The sequence below is a fragment of the Pteropus vampyrus genome, unplaced genomic scaffold, assembly GCF_000151845.1.
Source record: "Pteropus vampyrus isolate Shadow unplaced genomic scaffold, Pvam_2.0 Scaffold1691, whole genome shotgun sequence".
Lineage (NCBI taxonomy): Eukaryota > Metazoa > Chordata > Mammalia > Chiroptera > Pteropodidae > Pteropus > Pteropus vampyrus.
In genome coordinates, this window is record NW_011890472.1 from 3,402 (window position 1) to 8,695 (window position 5,294).

Consider the following 5,294-nt stretch of genomic DNA (forward strand, 5'->3'; position numbering starts at 1 on the left):
TTTTTCTGGTTCATTTCTACTGATTATGTTTGATTTCTGACTTGCCTGCGTGTTTAATTTTTATGCACTAGAAGGCGCCAGTCTTTTTTTTTTTGTAGTTTGTCCAGAGATTCGAGAGACGAAGATTTGTGTCTTGTCAGACGTTTTTACATATATCTTTTCAGTGTCTCTTATTTTGATTCGTGATGTAAGACAAGGCTCTGGATTTTATTTTATTTTTTTCAGAATAACTCGCCCGCCGTTCCGGGGTCGCTCACTGGTAATTGTTCCCTGCCCTCCGGCTCTGTGATGCCCCGCACACGCCTTTTGTGGTCTGGTTGGTGTCCGAGTTTTTTTGTTCATTTGGTTTTTTTACCTGTATTTTTTTCTGTTTTCCTAGTAATTTTTTTTTTTTTAAAGTCTTCGGCCACTTTACTTGCTTACTCTTCCACGTTTACTTTAAAACCACTTAAGGAGTCGGAGAATCCCACCTCCCACAAACAAAACTACCTAACTTACCTGCTTTTAATTGGATTTATCTTGAGCTTCTCCTTCCTTCTCGGGAGAGTGGGTGCTCTCAATGTCGAGTTACTGCAGGAGTCCCCCACCCCAGAGCTGCGTGTCTGGGCCCGGGTGTGTCGCTGGTCCAGCTTTACTTGCTGCTCTGTTTTGTTTTCCGTTTCTTGGAAACGGTGCCTTCAGTGTAATCAGTATTCAGTGATCGTGATGGGAGCGTAGCAGCTTTATGAATGGCTGCGTCTTGCTGACCCTTAGCCCGTAGCTCTTCTTTTGTTCTTTGGGGTTTCCGAGCTCCCAGTCTGCTTTGTTTTCCAACGCTCAGGGTGTTCGCATCTGAGTTTGCCGGTGAGCGTGTGCTGTAGGGCTCTATGACGCGGTCTTTATGAGATTTGCCTAGGAGTTTGCAAGCTTTTTCATGTTACCGAGCTGTCAAGTTAGTGAACTCCCTTTCTTACCTGCTGGCTGGGGCACTGACCTCACCATGACCTCACAAAGCAAAGCTGGCACTGCACCCTAACATTCTGCCTCGCTCGATTACGTGGGGAGTGTTTGGGGAGACGTCCAGCGCCCATAATGTGTGTGAGACTCTTCTCGGAGGATGAGCCTTGCATTTGCTGGAGCGTGAGGGCATCATGTTTTTTAGACGTATTTAGAATCTTAAAGCCATTCTAGACCCCTGTAGAACCCAAAAACATTCGTTACAAGAACGCGGCGACTTTGGCCTGTTCTCGGGGAGTGTGTGGTAGCAGAACCGACCGCTTCGAGCTGCTGCGTGCATTTGACGTCGTTCGTTAGGTAACGTCGCAGTGTTACAAGTTCAATACACGTTTTCATTGTGCAGTTTCACGTCAGGAAGACGGGTCTCTAGGACTAGTGAACAGTCTTTCTCCTGAGAGAGAACGTGGCTCCCCTCACAGTAAAGCTAAGAAGGAGCCTGTGAGAGGGAGCCAGACTGGACCCGGTGGCCTGCACAGGCCGAGCGCGATGGCTGGGGGAGGGTCTCTGAGGAGGGGACATCTGGGCAGGGAGCCGACAGGGTGAAGGAGGGCGTACGATGTCCAGGAGAGGCAGAGGCCCCGAGCCGGAAACGGGCTTGCCTGTGGGAGCGACATGGAGCGGGGCATTGCAGCGGGGCAGAGGGCACGTGGTGGGCAGAGGGGCTCACGGACCCACAGGCCCGAGCCGCCAGCCGTGTCCCAGTGCTTCGCACAGGTGTGGGCAGAAGCCCTCGGAGGGCGTTGAGCAGGACGGAGACGTGATTAGACTTGGGTTCTAGATGAGTCTCCTTTAAAACTGGAGGGCGTGGGCGGCTGGGCCACTGTTGGGGCCCGAGTGTCACCGGTGAGAGCAGACTGGGGGGATGCATCTGAAGGAAGGCTTGACAGATGCCCGTGGGGAGGGACTGGATGGCGTTTGTCGAAAGGGAAGGGAAGCAAAGGTAAGGTCCACTCGAGGCGGGGTCTGGGCTCCTGCGTGGCGCCGTTTATGGAAGTGGGAGGGCTTTGGGGGGAGCTGGAGGGCGGCAGCACCAGGACTTCTGCTCGCGAACCCCGACTTTGAAATGCCCGTGGAACGACCAGGTAGCGGTGTCGAGACGACAGGTGGGTGTGTAGGCCTGGGCGCGGGGTGAGAACGGCCTTGCCCGAGTTCTGAGGTTCTGCACCTGCGGCCAGAACACCGGCGAGCGCGTCCGTGCACCGCGCCGTTTCCCCGAGAACTGCCGTTTCTGGGAGGCGTGTCTGCCATCTGCTCCGTCAGCGTCAGCAGGTGCGGTGTCCGGGGACCCGTGGCTGTTTCTCCGAGGAGGTCAGCTGTGTGTGCTCTTCCTAGGTCCTCAGCACTAAGGGACGCCTGGAGCTCAGTGACCTGTCACTGGTGGGGACCTTGCAGTGGCCCGACGCTGCTGTCCAGCCGCATGCAGTGACCGTAGATGTCGGTTTTGCGGGAACTTTGCTCAGCCGTGGGCGGTCCAGGGAGGGACACTCCCAGGCGGGCGCTGTGCCGCACGAGGGGTGCGGGAACGCGGGAGCGGGTGGAGACGCTCGCACCCCAGACCAGTGCCGGGGTTCCATTCGTCCGCTGACCCGCCCCCGCCTGACTCGTCCTCTGAGCGTTTCCTCATGGGCACGTGGGTCGAGAGGAAACGAGGTGCTGACCACAGGGTGGCCAGCCTGTCTCAGGCCGGCTGCGGGTGACCTGCTCCATCACGGGTCACTTTGGATTACTGAGGACTCCAGTCAGGGTGAGACGGAACGGTGTGTTTACGGAAACTCAGCAGTGACTTAGACACGCCCCGTCCCCTTGTAGCTGTCACGGCCGGTGTGGGGACGGTGAGAGCTCCGTGGTTCAGGAGCACCAGCCGGTGACAGGTAATTGATCCTCAGTCGAGCGCTTTGCAGACATTGGGGCGAAGCCTGGCGCCACCTGGTGGCCGTGAGCGGAGCCCTGCGTGCCGCCGTCCCTGGGGCCCCCTGCCCTGCAGGCCATTCTCCGCTTGAGCCCTGCCACTGCACACACCCTGTGCGTGTGTGACCTCAGGCCCGGGTGTCATCGCACTGGCAGGCACGGCGTTTGGACTGCGGGTTCACCCGCCGTTGTTACTCACGGCTCCCGCACGTCTCGCCGAGCCTGAGGTCCGGGCCCAGGGCCGTCGGGTCTGGCCGGCACTGTTTCCCTCAGTTCCCGCTCACTGTCGGCACCTCGAAGAACCGGGCCCACGCGGTGCCGGCCGCCCTCACAGGAGCATTCATGGGCGGAATGAGAATTCCACGAGGAATTTATTCGTTTCTTCTTTAAAACACAAACTGCCTCTTCCTCTGCTTGATGTTGTCGTGCAGGCCGCCTGGTCGCCCTTGCTGTCCTTGCAGAGGTGTGACAGGCCGGGTTTTCCCAAGGCATTAAGCCGTTCGTATCTTTATTTTGCTTGGGTTCCCTCATTTCATTTTGTTTTATTGTTCAAGCTTTTTTATTATGAAAAATATAGGAAAGTACGAAGAATGGAATGATTAACACCCGTGTACCTTTCACGAAGGTCCATGTTTGCTTCCTCTACAGCTGCATGTTTTATGCACTATTTCAAAGTACATTCCAAACATCGTAACACTTTGCCTCTAAATACTTCAGCGCGCATCTCAGAAACGATAAAGGACAGGCTCCTGCGTAGCCACAAAGTCGTCATTGCTCCTGGCAAGATTCTCGTTCTCCGATAACATCTAAAACCCAGGCTGTGTTCTACTCGTCTCAAAAGATCTGTTATTTCTTTTTAAAACCGGGCCCCGTGGAGATAAATGCACTGTATTTTTATTATTATCTTTGTCTCTTTAACGTCTTCAGATTTGGGAGAACCCTCCCCCTCCCCCCCGCCCGCCCCGCCCCTTCGCTCCAGCACCCTGAGTCTGAGCAGTGAGGTCGTTCGTCTCATAGAGCGTCCCCAGTGTCCCCCGCTTGGGATTTGTCTGATTGTTTCCTTTTGCTGTCATTTAACTTACAACACCCGCCACCCGCCACCCTCTGCCATTTCCGCTAGATCTGAAGGTCTGATGACAGCTGGGAGAGCGTTTGCTCCCCCCACCCCTGCGCTTGCCCCTTGGATCCCGTCGGGGTGCACTTAGCATCTCTGCTCCCCCCAGCGTGTTGCCAAGAGCGGTCACTGGGCCAGACAGGCCCCTCATTTTAAACACTGATTATGGGACCGCGTTCAGACTGATGGTCAGCAGCTCTGTGCCGCTGAACCGGGCACGGAACACTGGCGGGCAGTGGCCGCACGAGGCTGTCGTGGGCTGTACGTCTGGTCATTGAGGTCAGGGAGCGCCACTGACTGGACCGGCCTTCGCCGGGCACAGCGCTCCGGCTCGACGCAGTGACCTTGGGGGCCAGCCCAGGGCGCAGTGCTCGGAGCTGCAGGACGGAGGAGGTGCTGGCCCAAGCCCCTGCCCGCCTGCCCGGTTCGGTGGCCCACCTCTAGTTCAGGCCGCACATGGCGCTGGCGTGCTGACCTCTTTTGCCAGTTCATAGTAATTTAAATCTTCGTGAGTATATTATTTTTTAAGCTATTACTTGGCAAACTAGCTAACCTGTTCTCTCTGAGTAAGAGTTGATTCTAGTGTCGTTAGTGGTTATGTAGTCTGTTTTCATGTTCTTTCTGTCTGTGCGGACTTGGGGTTTGGTGAAGCTCACTCAAAAATGCCACCAGAACTGAAAAAATCGTGCGGGATGTCCTTGAACCACAGGAGAACGAGGACACATTTGTGACGCCCTTGCTGTGCTAGTGGGTTTTGTGGGGGATAGAAAATGTTTGACACTTTCAAACAAAATAGAACCTAAAGTTATTGGGGTGTTTTCTTCTAAAAGTGATAATCTGCAGCTGCTAACCCAATACTCGTTTTTAGGTTTGTTTTAGAATTTAACATTTTGTGTTGATTGTTTGGCTGCCTTCTGTATGATATGATAAGTAACTAGCTGAATCAGACTGTCTGTATCACTTTCATAGACTGAAAAAATTTTCATAGGAAATTATGTGTCATCTACATAGTACGTAAAATAAAGCAGCTCTCTGATAGTTAATGGCAGGTTGATTCTTATAAGTTACTTCTGTGAATACTTTTAAGAAATTATAAGCTGTATTTCAGGAAAGGGGACGTTTTTCTGGTTTTATTTTTGTCTTCCGGTTTCTGTTTAGACAGTGGGGTGTCCTGTAGTGACAGGTCACCTTCCAGCCCCGAGTCCCGCCACAATGCAAAGCCTGTTCCCCTGGCACCTCCCTGGCCCCTGTTGATTTTAATAAGGAAAGTATCTCT